Source organism: Mesoplodon bidens (genome assembly GCF_964165515.1).
Source record: "Mesoplodon bidens genome assembly, chromosome: 2".
In the NCBI taxonomy this organism is placed as follows: Eukaryota; Metazoa; Chordata; class Mammalia; order Artiodactyla; family Ziphiidae; genus Mesoplodon; species Mesoplodon bidens.
Window position 1 is genome coordinate 117,960,393 of NC_138177.1, and position 16,246 is coordinate 117,976,638.

Sequence of the window (16,246 nt, forward strand, 5' to 3'; positions counted from 1 at the left end):
CCCGGTCCAGGAAGATCCCACATGCCATGGAGTGGCTAGGCCCGTGAGCCATGGCCGCTGAGCCTGCGCGTCCGGAGCCTGTGCTCCGCAATGGGAGAGGCCACAACAGTGAGAGGCCCGCATACCTCAAAAAAAAAAAAAAAAAATTTGTGTGAAAAAAGTTACATGAAAGAGGAAATTTCCCCTAATAAGTTTGGGAAGTTTTTGATGAAATGACACAGAGCTGTTCATCACAGAAAACCAAAAACAAAAAATGCAGGGATTAAAGTGGTTTTACTTGCAGTCAGATTTCATATAAAAACCAGAAAGTAAGATTGGCAGGTTTCACTCTCCAAAGGGACACTCCAAAATTTTTGTGGGACACTCCCCCAAAAAATCTTTGCCCAAGCCCTCTTAAATAACATACACATGAAGACTGTGTCTATTTGCAGCTCCCAAAACAACTATTTTTCAAACAAAATGTTTCTCCTGACCATCATAAAGACCAGTTTCTAATCATTAGATTATGTTGGCAATAGCAGTCATTAAGATGAATGGAAAGGCACAACAATTCTTTTTTATCACGTCTTTGCCCACAAAAACACATTTTACTGTAGCTGTTATTTTGTTTTATGATAGGTGAATATACACTTGAATAAGATAATGAGCCTATAAAAATGTTTTATGCATAGTGCTATCTTAATGTCTGACTCTGAAAGTGTAAAACTTTTCTTCATCTTTAGGATATCATTTTAAAAACCCTTGTTAGGCTTCTATACTATCAAATATATGTGTTAATTATAAAACTTTTTAAAATTACATGATTATTGACACACAAGTTAACAAATATCTTTATTTTAATGATATATATAATTTTATCAAATTAAGTTCTTGACATTTAGTAGAAAAAATGTATATGCCATAAAGGTTATCTTCACAAGAATCAAAAAAGAGAAAAGACTTTAAAGTTTGTTTGGGATAGGTTTGTATATGTGTGTACATGGGTATGAGTGAAACTAAATGAAGAATCTTTGAAAATGACTTTATTAGAAAGTGAATTAAGAATGAAATGACTTAAGAACCATATCAACTTATTCCTAACGGTCACTTCTCAGTAGTAAAAATTTTAATTCAAACCCATTACGATGCTAACCTTAAAGAAAGAAAAAATTTTAGTGTATGTATAACTCATATATTTTTTTGATCCACAGGAGGCAATACAGTAGAATGGGTACCATCAAGAACTCTGGGGTATAGCATTGGTTCAAATCCTGGATACCTCACTTACATTCTCTTAGGTGTTGGGAAAATTATTTAACTTCTCTAAACCTCGGTTACATCCTTCTCAAAACACAAGTGTTTATCATATCTCTACATCACATTGTGATTAGTACTAAATGAGGCATCGTATGTTAAGCATTTACTTGGTGCCTACCTCACACCAAAGCTTCAATAAATTTTACTGTGTTTGTTTATCATCATTAAGGAAGTCTGCATATCAGCCCAATAGATACTATGAAATTTACCTTTTATAAGAAGAAGAAAGTAAAACAAATAACAAATTTGACCACAACATTCAGATTCAATCAATGCATTTTGACCACCTACTGGATACCAAACACAACCATACTTAGTGATTTTATATGCAATTTTATTGATGATAGTGTAAGAGGTCATAAAAATAGTGATACAGTTAGAACTAACTTTCACATATTTAATTTCAATCATAATTAATAATAATTATCATGCATATGTCATAATAAAATTGTCCCCAAAAAACGATGCATTTTCACATTTGTGTCCATACAACATGATAATATGGTTAACTGACAGAATATAAAGGCTTTGTAATAATGAATGAAAAGTAGGGGCCACTGAATAATGGATAAAGCTTGCACTGAAAGCTAAGAGAACAGCTTCTAAACTCAGCAATGTGACAACATAAACTTGACCTCATCTCCTTGGCCTCAGTTTTCTGACATTGCACTAGATATCTTCTCAGGTTGTTTCCAAGACTGATTCTAGGCCATTAACTAGAATTTGCAAAGTAGAGCAAAACATCAGTATTGGATTTCAACCCAAACACAATGTCACAGTGGCTTAACTCGATTACCAGCTAAAAGCAAGAGAAATGTGGGGTCTGCCATCTGGAATTGAAGTATGACAATTCTCTGTAGCTGAAAATCAGGCTTGCTCTCCACTCCTGATGATGTCTCTTCTCCAACCAACTGCAACGGGTGAGTGTTCTCATGAGTGTGCCCCTCCACCTTTCATTTGTAGGCCTTCATACCTTTCTACACGCCAATAAGACATCACCAAAAACGTTTGGGAAAATCAAACAGCTGAGCCTCAACAAGAAGCTCTAGCCTACTTCTGATGTGCAATGGAGTCAGTTGCCTCTGATTGTGAATCAAAGGTATCTCCTTTGAAAATGTGGCCTACGCAGAACCCAATCAACTGAAGATTTTCCTTTCCACTGCCAAGTGAAAGAGAATTCCCACTAACCACCACCAATTTTTTGTTCAAGAAATTTCGAATTGGGCTAACTTCAGCTTTGTCATCATGCTTATATCAAGCAGCAATTAAATAAATTCTGTTGGCATCCATTTCCTGAAGTAATGAAGTCCTGCTTCGAAGCACATAGGCCTTGTTATTAGTCTCACTGGAGCAATCGTTCTAACGCAAGAGAATCCAAAATTCAAATGCCAAGAGTCACAGTAGCTGTATTATCCTACCTGAAAATTAAAGCTTTCATCATCGACAAGCAGTATCTATTAGGCTTCAAAAGTAATAATAATTTTATAGATAGCTTGTGGGAAGTAGCCACATAGCACAGGGAGATCACCTCGGTGCTTTGTGTCCACATAGAGGGTTGGGATAGGGAGGGTGGGAGGGAGATACAAGAGGGAGGGGATATAGGGATATATGTATACGTATAGCTGATTCACTTTGTTATAAAGCAGAAACTAACACACCATTGTAAAGCAATTATACTCCAATAAAGATGTTTAAAAAAAAGCCATAATAATTTTAAAAAACAACTTCAGCCTTAATACTCATTTTTAAATTAATTATGAAATTCTATTTCTATCCATTTCTTCTCTGGATATTTTGTATTTCTTACCAGTATCAGTTTCCTAGGGCTGCTCTAACAAATATCACAAACTTGGTAGCTTTAAAACAGAAGATACTAATTCTCTCATTATTCTTGAGGCTAGAAATCCCAAATCAAAGTGTTAGCAGGGCCATGCTCCCTCTGAAAGCTCTACAGGATCATTCTTCCAGTTTGTAGTAGTTCCAGGCATTTCTTGGCTTGTGGCAACGCAACTCCAGTTTCTACCTCCGTCTTCACATGGCCGTCATCTCTGTGCCTGTCCATGTCCGAATTTTCCTCTTCTTCTAAACCCACCAATCATATTGGATTAGGGGCCACCCTAACCCAGTACAACCTCATTTTAACCTAACCATATCTGAAACATCCCATTTCCAAATAAGATCACACTCATAGGTGCACGGGTTAGGACTTCGGGAACGTAATTCAACCCATAACACGACTCCTTTCTCTAATTATACTGGCAAGGTAAATGCCGCAGCATGAAAATGTAAACAGGGAGGAAAAGTTTGTTAAGTAATTGAGCCTGGAGAGATATCACCCATATGTGATGTTACAAGTGTGGCTAGTTGTTTGCACCACTAGTCTACGAGTTTCCAAAGGGTAGGGACCGGAAGGATTGGACTGGCAGGGCAGATGGGAATTAGAGAACCCTGATGGGAGAATTGTCCCCACTTCTCAGAAAATTATTCGGGCTTGAGCCCTAATTTGTGCTCTCTGAATAAGATAACCTCCTCAAACAGCCTAGTCATCCTAAGGAGTTCTGATCCTACACCATATGGTTACATAGCAACAATCAAATCCTAATCATGGCCATCACTTACTGAATGATTCCTGTGTGCCAGGCATTTGTTAGGTTTTGTGCTTTATAAATCATTTAATTCAGTCCTCACAAATTATCCTTAACTCTCAAATTGTAATGACTCCTACCTATTCTTCCCCGCACCAAAACAGGAAGAGAAGCACTGCTAGCTTTTCTTTATTCCTCCCACTCACAGTGATGCTGTCATCTTTTGAACCTACCTTCACCCCCATATGTAGTGTTATTCTGTGCATAAGAATAATCATGAAAGATGAGCCATGTTCCATCCACCCTTCCCCGATACAGTGATCTTAGGAGGCCAATATAAACTAGCAAGGATTTTCCTCATTCGTTATGGATTCAATTTAAAAATGGAAGGCACCAAAACATATGTGTTTTTGTTCAAGAAACTAAGATAATTGAAATGATTTTATAACTTAAATGATAAAGCTGTAGTCATTAAAACCATAAATAGAAATTAAGATTGTTTCAGGCTGCAGTTAATCCAGGTATTTCAGAATATAAACTTGTTCCTTCAAGCTATTTTTCCACACTTGCCATACTTGTACTAATTTGCAAAACTTAACTATTAGCCTCTATCTGTTATGTTTCCAAACGAATGCTGTTACAGAATCAGCCACAAACAGCTAAAGTTTACCTTGTGACCCAAAGATCTGGGCAGCATGGGCTGGTTCCAGGGACCTGCTCTGGATAGTTTACTTAGAGTCCCCTGCCCAAGGTGACCTGTCATGTATGCTGTAAATGCACCTGCCTTCTTATTAGATGAAGCCAGAAAGCTTAAAGAATGCCTCCCAATGCTTCTGTGTGTTGGAAAAACTGAATAGTTCATTATTGGCATCTCAGATTTAAAAGGGTCAGTTCAGCAAACTATTCATTCTTCTGTAACATTACCGGCTGAGTAATTGTGTAGCCCGTTCTTAAATAGTCACTTCTCCCATTCAGAGGAACTCTAGAATTCTTCATTATGTTGAGCTGAAACCTATCATCTTAGTAGGTCCACTATTGGACCTAATTCTACATTCACCACCTAATAACTCTTCAGATGTCTGAGAACAACTCTCCTATGTGTCTTTTCTTTTCATGTGGCTTCAGCCATGATGGTGAGGCATGGTTTCTATTTCTCCCATCCTGGTCATTTTCCCTCTTACTATGCATCAATCTCTATTTAATACTTGGCACCACACCATGTTAGGTGCAATTTGGCCACTATTAAGCAAGGCATGACTACTTCTTCCCTTATTCTGGACACTATAATTTTCCTGATACAATGATTAACAGAGTTGGCTTTCTTGGTGGCCATATGTTGACTCACATAGAAGTTACTGACATCTGCTAAGTCATTTTTAGTCATATTTCCTTATCTAACAGTTGTGTAATTTATTTAGTGAGAAAATATAAAACCTACATTGATTTTCATCAAATATCATCTTAATAGATCTTGTTTATATTTTTGTGTTAATTCTTTCACACAATACATTCCTACTACTTATCTAATGCAAACTCAATTTCTATCAAATACATATTCTGAGGTCACTGACAAAATTTGAACAGTTTAAAACCAGTAGAAGAATTTTGTCACTATTTCCCTTGAGCTCAAATCAATCCATTTACATTTACTTTGGGTATAGTCTGTTAGTTACACATTCATCTAGTTGAACAAACATCCAAGTCACATTTCTCCTACATGTCTATAAAAATGTTGCGAGAAACACACCATTTCTCTCTTCTACTTTTTTATAAAAAAATAAAGCATTAATATAAGCCTGTTACACAAAATGAGCTAGTTTTGTGATTGCACACTGGTTCCTAGAGGTCACAACAAGCACTCTTTTAATGACACATTCTAGAACTTTTCCTGAGATTAGAACAAAACTGATCATCTAACACCCACAAATTCTCCCTCTGCCCCTTTGAAAATTAAAACCATGTTTATTCATTGCCATTCTATCTTCTCTAAGACTACTCACAGAAAAGTAAAATAAGAGGGTTTTTTCCATTTGTTTGGCTGGTTGTCTCAGAATACTAGGGCTTAATTCATCAAGGAAAGAAATAAAGAAAGAGGAAAAGAAAAGAAAAAGAAAGGAAAGGAAAGGAAAGAAGGAAACCTCTAGAAGTCACTTAACCAGTTTCTTCACTCTTCCTGAAAATCCGTTTTCTCTCTCTAGTGAACATTTCATATTTCTAGTCTAAGTTTCACTTTCCTTGAAAAAGATATTAAAAACAAAAAGATAGTTAAGAAATTCTGCTTTCTATAACCCCCACAAGCATTACACTTCTATAGACAAATATTTGCCAAAAGATTAAAAATTTAAAAAGAAAAAAAATAAGGGAAGAGGCAGGCCTTCCTAAGCATGGCACCAAAGGCAGAAATCATAAAGAAAGTAAATTGCATACTTAAAAATTAAAACCTCTGTACCTCAGAAAATGTCATATAAACAAAATTTTCAGGAAAATGACAAACTCTCAAAATGTTTGCAAATTAATATTTTCATAAAGGTTTGATAGCTTCATATATGAAGGGTTTTAAAACTCAGCTAGAAAATATAGACACAACAATAGAAAAATATATAAAGTTCAAGAGAAGGAAATTGAAGGAAAGAAGGAAGGAAAGAAAGAAGGAACCAATAAACCTATTTTAAAAATCTATCTTTATTAACTTTCAAATAAATTGACATTTAAACAAAATATTTTATATTTAACAAATTAGGAAATTATTTTGTTTTGTTAAATACAAAATACTTTGACTTTCTTAAAAGTCAAAGATCTAGAAACATTGATATTCTATTGTACACTGCTATACACTGGAGCTCTAAGAAGTAATTTAGTATTTATCTAAAACATTATACTAAGTGTTTTACATGTGTTATCTTATTTGATGTGTCTTCAAACATTCAGTTCTCCTATAGCTAAAGTTTACCTTATGAACCCAGAGATATGGGCATGAAAAGACACTAAGATTGACAGGGTCAGTTTGTCATGCAGTTCTTGTTAAAACTACTCATTTACCAGGTCAGTTCTCATACCTACTGGGAAAATAAACTGTCAGCAACACAAGTCATACATTCCTCATTAGATGTTCTTGGTTTAGCCTAAGAAGACTTCCAGTGTATGTCTTGACTCTTGACAAAGTGCTTATGAATTAAGACATGCAACCTAATGTCAATCTTATATTTTGAATTAGAGGTACATTAATCACTTTTTTCTGTCTGCTCAGATAGTACCTTAATATAATTTCAAAATGGTAGTTCTTTTATAATTCTCTTATTCATATCTTAATTATAATTTTCAACAGTGTGTGTCAACTCTGTGGTGGATTTCCACCTAGGTACTTTGTACGTAGGATACCTCTTCTCTCCTCTAGAGCAAATCTGTGTCTTTTCTAACATAATGTGATATTGTGATTTATAGTAGAAATATATATATTTTGTCTTTGTCCCCGTTTCTGGCACAGAGCTCCTAAAACACTTGAAATTTCCTGTGGTAAGAATAATAAAGGTATCTTTTGTTATGCTGATGAGATGTCTTTCGGAAAGCACCTAAGGATGGGGACTGCTCAGCAGAGTACCCAACTGTGTGACTAGAAGATTGGAATTTTAGTCTCTCTCTCCCAACCCACACCGGGAGTTGAAGGGCTGAAGTTTGAGTTCAATCACCAATGGTCAATGATTTAATCAATCATGCCTATGTAATGAAACCTCCATAAAAACCCAAAAAGAAAGGATCTGTATTGCTTCCGGGTTGGTGAACACGTGGAGATTCAGGAAGAGTGGCATGGAAACTCTGTGCCCTTTCTCCATATCTTGCCCTATACATCTCTTCCATCTGGCTATTCCTGAGTTATATCCTTTTATAATAAACCAGTAATCTAGTAAGTAAAATGTTTCTTTGAATTCTGCAAGCCACTCTAGCAAATTAATCAAACTCAAGGGGGAGAAAGGGGTCTTTGGAACCTTCATCTGTAGCCAGTTGGTCAGAAGCCCAGGTGACCGCCTGGACTTGCAACTGGCAACAGAAGTGGTATGTGAGCAGGCTGTGGGGGCTGCAGGGAGACAGTCTTACGGGACTGAGCACTAATGTGGGATCTAATACTACCTCCAGGTAGAGAGTGTCAGAATTGAGTCAAATCGTAGTACACCCAGCTGGTATCCGAGACTTGCCTTGTGGTGTGGGAGAACCATCCCCATACATTGAAACTGAGTACAGAATCATTATATAGATTCTTCACTTTAGGTTCCACACCACTGGGTATAATTTCCTATTTATTATCCTGTGCCATAATATCAAGTGCATTTTGTATAGGAACTATACTTTTAGAAATATTAGAGATATAACTATCTTATGACTTTCTTATCAATTACTTTCTTACATGAATTACTACAAACAATCCTTCCTGCTGTTTTTAATTTCTTTTTTTAGTTTAATTAATTATATTTTTTATACAGCAGGTTCTTATTAGTTATCTATTTTATACATATTAGTGTGTATATGTCAATCCCAATCTCCCAATTCATCCCACCACCACCACCACCACCCCCTGCTTTCACCCTTGGGGTCCATAAATTTGTTCCATACATCTGTGTCTCTATTTCTGCCTTGCAAACTGGTTCATCTGTACCATTTTCCTAGATTACACTTACATGCGTTAATATACAATATTTCTTTTTCTCTTTCTGACTTCACTCTGCATGACAGTCTCTAGGTCCATTCATGTCTCTACAAATGACATAATTTCATTCCTTTTTATGTCTGAGTAATATTCCTTTGTATACATGTACCACATCTTCTTTATCCATTCATCTGTCGATGGACATTTAGGTTGCTTCCATGACCTGGCTATTGTAAATAGTGCTGCAATGAACATTGATTGGAGTGCATGTGTCTTTTTGAATTATGGTTTTCTCAGGGTATATGCCCAGTACTGGGAATGCTGGGTCATATGGTAATTCTATTTTTAGGTTTTTAAGGAACCTCCATACTGTTCTTCATAGTGACTGTATAAATTCCCACCAACAGTGCAAGAGGGTTCCCCTTTCTCTGCATGCTCTCCACCATTTGTTATTTGTAGATTTTCTGATGATTCCCATTCTGATCAGTGTGAGGTGATACCTCATTGTAGTTTTGATTTGCATTTCTCTAATAATTAGTGATGTTGAGCAGCTTTTCCTATGCCTCTTGGCCATCTGTATGTCTTCTTTGGATAAATGTCTATTTAGGTCTTCTGCCCATTTTTGGATTGGGTTGTTTATTTTTTTTAATATTGAGCTGCATGAGCTGTTTATATATTTTGGAGAGTAATCCTTTTTCCATTGAATCGTTTGCAAATATTTTCTTCCATTCTGAGTGTTGTCTTTTTGTTTTGTTTTTAGTTTCCTTTGTTTTGCAAAAGCTTTTAAGTTTCATTAGGTCCCATTTGTTTATTTTTGTTTTTATTTCCATTACTCTAGGAGGTGTGTCAAAAAAGATGTTGCTGTGATTTATGTCATAGAGTGTTCTTCCTATGTTTTTCTCTAAGAGTTTTATAGTGTTCGGTCTTACATTTAGGTCTTTAATCCATTTGGAGTTTTTTTGTGTGTATGGTCTTGTGGAGTGTTCTAATTTCATTCTTTTACATGTAGCTCTCCAGTTGTTCCAGCTCCACTTATTGAAGAGGCTGTCTTTTCTCCACTGTATGTTCTTGCCTCCTTTGTCATAAATTAAGTGACCATATGTGTGTGGGTTTATCTCTGGGCTTTCTATCTTGTACCATTGATTTATATTTCTGTTTTTGTGCCAGTACCATATACTACTGGCATTTTGTAGTATAGTTTTGTACTACTGTAGCTTTGTAGTATAGTCTGAAGTCAGGGATTCTGATTCCTCCAGCTCCGATTTTCTCCCTCAATATTGCTTTGGCTATTCGGGGTTTTTTGTGTCTCCATACAAATTTTAAGATTTTTTGTTCTAGTTCTGTAAAGGATGCCCTTGATAGTTTGATAGGGATAGCATTGAATCTGTAGATTGCTTTGGGTAGTATAGTCATTTTCATAATATTGATTCTACCAATCCAAGAACATGGTATATGTCTCCAGCTGTTTGTGTCATCTTTCATTTCTTTCATCAGTGTCTTATAGTTTTCTGAGTATAGGTCTTTTACCTCCTTAGGTAGGTTTATTCCTAGGTATTTTATTCTTTCTGTTGCAATGGTGAATGGGATTGTTTCCTCAATTTCTCTTTCTGATCTTTCACTATTAGTGTATAGGAATGTAAGAGATTTATGTGCATAAATTATTTATCCTGCAACTTTACCAGATTCATTGATTAGCTCTAATTGTTTTCTGGTGGCATTTTTAGGATTCTCTATGTATAGTATCTTGTCATCTGCAAACAGTGACACTTTTACTTCTTCTTTTCCAATTTGTATTCTTTTCATTTCTTTTTCTTCTCTGATTGCCATGGCTAGGACTTCCAAAACTATGTTGAATAATAGTGGTGAGAGTGGACATCCTTGTCTTGTTCCTGATCTTAGAGGAATATGCTTTCAATTTTTCACCACGGAGAATGATGTTTGCTGTGGGTTTGTTGTATATGGCCTTTATTATGTTGAGGTAGGTTCCTTCTGTGCCCACTCTCTGGAGAGTTTTTATCATAAATGGGTGTTGAATTTTGTCAAAAGCTTTTTCTGAAGCTATTGAGATGATCATATGGTTTTTATTCTTCAGTTTTTATATGATGTATCACATTCATTGATTTGCATATACTGAAGAATCCTTGCATCCCTGGGATAAATTCCACTTGATCATGGTATATGATCCTTTTAATATGTTGTTGGATTCTGTTTGCTAGTATTTTGTTGAGGATTTTTGCATCTATATTCATCCGTGATATTGGTCTGTAATTTTCGGTTTTTGTAGTGCCTCTGTCTCATTTTGGTATCAGGGTGATAGTGGACTCATAGAATGAATTTGGGAATGTTCCTTTCTCTGTAATTTTTTGGAAGAGTTTGAGAAGGATGGGCCTCAGCTCTTCTCTAAATGTTTGATAGAATTCACCTGTGAAGACATCTGGTCCTGGACTTCTGTTTGTTGGAAGATTTTTAATCACAGCTTCAATTTCATTACCTATGATTTGTCTGTTCATATTTTCTATTTCTTCCTGGTTCAGTCTTGGAAGGTTATACCTTTCTAAGAATTTGTCCATTTCTTCCAGGTTGTCCATTTTATTGGCATAGAGTTACTTGTAGTAGTCTCTTATGATGCTTTGTATTTCTACAATGTCCACTGTAACTTCTCCGTTTTTCATTTCTAAGTTTATTGATTTGAGTCCTCTGCCTCTTTTTCTTGATGAATCTGGCTAAAGGTTTGTCAATTTTGTTTATCTTCTCAAAGAACTAGCTCTTAGTTTTATTGATCTTTGCTATTGTTTGCTTTGTTTCTATTTCATTTATTTATGTTCTATCTTTATGATTTCTTTCCTTCTACTAACTTTAGGTTTTGTTTTTTCTTTCTCTAGTGCCTTTAATTGTAAGGTTAGATTTTTTATTTGAGATGTTTCTTGTTTCTTGAGGTAGGATTGTATTCCTATAAATTTCCTTCTTAGAACTGCTTTTGCTGCATCCCATAGGTTTTGGATCATTGTGTTTCCCTTGTCATTTGTCTCTAGGTATTCCTCTTAGATTTCCTCTTTGATTTCTTCAGTGATCTCTTGGTTATTTAGTAACGTATTGCTTAGCCTCCATGTGTTTGTGTTTTTTGTTTTTTTCCCTGTAATTGATTTCTAATATCATAGCATTGTGGTTGGAAAAGATGCTTAATATGATTTCAGTTTTCTTAAATTTACTGAGGCTTGTTTGTGACCCAAGCGTGATCTATCCTGGAGAATGTTCTGTGTGCACTTGAGAAGAAAATGTAATCTGATCTTTTTGGATGGAATGTCCTATAAATATCAATTAATCTATCTGGTCTGTTGTGTCATTTAAAGCTTCTGATTCCTTATTAATTTTCATTTTGAATGATCTGTCCATTGGTGTAAGTGAGGTGTTAAAGTACCCCACTATTATTGTGTTACTGTTGACTTCCTCTTCTATAGCTATTAGCATTTGCCTTATGTATTGAGGTGCTCCTATGTTGAGTGCATATATATTTATACTTGCTATATCTTCTTCTTTGATTGATCCCTTGATCATTATGTAATGTCCTTCCTTGTCTCTTGTAATATTCTTTATTTTAAAATCTATTTTATCTGTTATGAGTATTGCTACTCCAGCTTTCTTTTGATTTCCATTTGCATGGAGTATATTTTTCTATCCCCTCACTTTCAGTCTGTATGTGTCCCTAGGTCTGAAGTGGGTCTCTGTAGACAGCATATATATGGGTCTTGTTTTTGTATCCATTCAGTGAGCTTGTGTGTTTTGGTTGGAGAATTTAATCCTTTAACTTTTAAGGTAGTTATCAATTTGTATGTTCCTCTGACCATTTTCTTAACTGTTTTGGGTTTGTTATTGTAAGTATTTTCCTTCTCTTGTGTTTTATGCCTAGAGAAGTTCCTTTAACATTTGTTTTAGAGCTGGTTTGGTGGTGCTGAATTCTTTTAGCTTTTGCTTGTCTGTAAAACTTTTGATTTCTCCATCAAATTTGAATGAGATCCTTGCTGGGTAGAGTAATCTTGGTTGTAGGCTCTTCCCTTTCATCACTTTAAATATATTGTGTCACTCCCTTCTGGTTCTAGAGTTTCTGCTGAGAAATCAGTTTTTATCCTCAGGGGAGTTCCCTTGTATGTTATTTGTCATTTTTCCCTTGTTGCTTTTAACACTTTGTCTTTAATTTTTGTCCATTTGATTACTATGTGTCTCGGTGTGTTTCTGCTTGGGTTTATCCTGCCTGGGACTCTCTGTACATCCTGGACTTGGGTGGCTATTTTCTTTCCCCTGTTAGGGAAGTTTTCGACTATAATCTCTTCAAATATTTTCTCGGGTCCTTTCTCTTTCTCTCTTCTCTTTCTGGGACCCCTATAAAGTGAATGTTGTTGTGTTTAATGTTGTCCCAGAGGTCTCTTAGGCTGTCTTCATTTCTTTTCATTCTTTTTTCTTTATTCTGTTCCACAGCAGTGAATTCCATCATTCTGTCTTCCAGGTCACTTATCTGTTCTTCTGTCTCAGTTATTCTGCTATTATTTCCTTCTAGTGTATTTTTCATTTCAGTTATTGTATTGTTCATCTCTGTTTTCTTGTTCTTTAGTTCTTCTTGGTGTTTGTTCTTTAATTCTTCTAGGTCTTTGTTAAACATTTCTTGCATCTTCCCAATCTTTGCCTCGATTCTTATTCTGAGGTCCTGGATCATCTTCACTATCATTGTTCTGAGTTTATTTTCTAGAAGGTTGCCTATCTCCATTTAGTTATTCTTCTGGGGTTGTATCTTGTTCCTTCATCTGGTGCATAGTCCTCTGCCTTTTCATTTTGCCTATCTTTCTGTGAATGTGGTTTTCGTTCCATAGGCTGCAAGGTTGTTGTTCTTCTTGCTTCTGCTGTCTTCCCTCTTGTGGATGAGGCTATCTAAGAGGCTTGTGAAAGCTTCCTGATGGGGTGAACTGGTGGTGGGTAGAGCTGGATGTTGCTCTGGTGGGCAGAGCTCAGTAAAACTATAATCTTCTTGTCTGCTGATGGATTGGGCTGGGTTCCCTCCCTGTTAGTTGTGTGGTCTGAGGCGACCCAGCACTGGAGACTACTGGCTCTTTGGTAAGGCTAATGGCAGACTCCAGGAGGGCTCACACCAAGGAGTACTTCCCAGAACTTCTGCTGCTAGTGTCCATGCCCCTGCAGTGAGCCACAGCCACCACCCGCCTCTGCAGAAGACCCCCCAACACTAGCAGGTAGGTCTTGTTCAGCCTCCTATGGGGTCACTGCTCCTTGCCCCTGGGTCCTGATGTGCACACTACTTTGTGTGTGCCCTCCAAGAGTGGAGTCTCTGTTTCCCCCAGTCCTGTTGAAGGCCTGCAATCAAATCCTGCTAGCCTTCAAAATCTAATTCTCTGGGAATTCTTCCTCCCGTTGCTGGACCCCCAGGTTTGGAAGCCTGACATGGGGCTCAGAACCTTCACTCCAGTGGGTGGACTTCTGTGGTATAAGTGTTCTCCAGTTTGTGAGTCACCCACCCAGCAGTTATGGGATTTAATTTTATTCTGATTTCACCCCTTCTACCATCACATTGTGGCTTTTCCTTTGTCTTTGGATGTGGGGTATCTTTTTTGGTGAGTCCCAGTGTCTTCCTTTCGATGATTGTTCAGCAGTTAGTTGTGATTCTGGTGTTCTCACAAGAGGGAGTGAGCGCACGTCCTTCTACTCCACCATCTTGACCCAATTGCTGTTTTTAATTTCTATAATAAACCATTTGATAGCTTTACTGAGATGGTTTTTTCCCTTCTGCTTCATATGCATCTTGAATTGTTCTTCCGGAGGATGAAGGAAATCATTCAAGAAAGAAAGCCAGAAGAAAATGATTCCAGGGAGACAGACAAGATTCAAAAGTCAAAGTCAAGTTGTGGGTGAGTAGAAATTTTCACTGCAAGTTAAAAGAAGTGAAGAAACTCTGTAGCACTGGGATAATTGAATAAGAATACAATGTTACCCACAGAAGACTAATTCAGACCTTCAAAAAAGAGGCAACAGCCAGTTCTACATGAAACATGAAGCAGGCCACACACACACAAGGAATAGGAAACACTGTCACCATCCCAAGATAAAGGTAATAGGTCATGTAACTGCTCATTTTCTATTGAAAAAAAGGCACAGTAGAGAGGTATCTGGCATATATCAGAGAAACAAAGATTAACATTCTATAATACTTCACAAAACACTTTCACATCAATATCACTTAATACTGCGCAAAACCCGGCAAGGCACATATTATCTTGCAGATAAGAAAATTTTCTTAAAGTTGTTAGGTCACTAAGGCTAATAAGCATTAAAGCTAGAACTCTAACCAAGCCTTACAAAACCAAATCCTATCCTTTCGCTATTATATTACTATAGCTGACTGCTCCTGAAGAGAAATCAATATTGTAAGCTGATAAATATTAAAAAGAAAAAACCTAGTCTCAAGTTTCTCACCAGCCACCTCTCCCAGACAATTCATCAGTAGTAAGTGACAGAAACAATGAAATCAGTCAGAATAAAAAGTAGACAAAAAATCAAGTGGGTAGATTATGGATATATGATTTTTGGGGGGGTAGGAAATGAACAATTTGTTTTGGCAAGGAAATTAACTTAATCATTAATTTTTCTGCTGAAGTTTCCAACCATCATCTATAATATTTGTGCCTTTGAATAACCTGAACTAAGCAATTTTGCTGTGAGTCTTTACTATGAACTGAATTTATTGTCCAGATAATAGACATACTTTCCTTTGTATACCTAAAGTATAACCCCAAGATATCATAATAAGTGTGACCAGGAAGAAATATAGTTCAGTGTTTGCTTTTATGCTCATTCATGAAATAATTAAATATTGTGTATCCTAGAGTTAAGTAACATTGATTTGAAAACTAACAGCATATTAGTTCTGCATGAATTTTGGACAAAGGCCACACTGTTTCATTAGAATATTGAATTTTAAGTCTGAAAGGAAAGAAATTCTGTGTTTCAGGAATGGGCTGGACTAAAATTGTTTTTATAGCACAATTTGGCAGCCATTTAATTCTGTCTCTTTTGTAATACCTCAGCGCACCTGGTAGAGAGAGAACGCTGACCCCAGAATTGAAAGGGAAATTGAAAACAAAGACATCTGGTCACCCTAATGACAGCCACACTCTGCTTTGCTAGCACTTGCCTTGTCTTCCCAGTGTGTTCTGAGAGTTACACGGGAGCCCCGGCTCTCTGGAACCCAAATTCAAAACTATAAATTTTTGTGGAGAACCCCAGGCTTCAAACAAAGTTTCTAACACTGTTATGCCAGAGAGAAGCTGTTTCTAATCTAGTACATCTCACAAACAACATTCCTTTTACGTGGTGCTGATGAAGTGCCAAATTCTGTACTTCTGCGTACTGTTTTTGCAACATACGGAACCAGATTCTGTGATAGGAGGTAGGCTCCTTTTATTTTTGCCATCATTTTAGGATATTTAGTCATAACTAAATATCCTAAAATTCTTAATTTCTCTAACAGTTTTCTGGTCATTCTAACTTACTCCACCTCCAACATGATATATAGAGAGAGCATTGGACTAAGAATCAAGAGTAATGAATTCTGATACCTCGTGTTCCATTAAGTAGCTGTGCAACCTTGGAAGTCACTTAACCTCTCTGGGCCTCTTTTTCTTCCAGTGCAAAATGAGAAATCAGACTAAATCCATGGTTTTCAAGC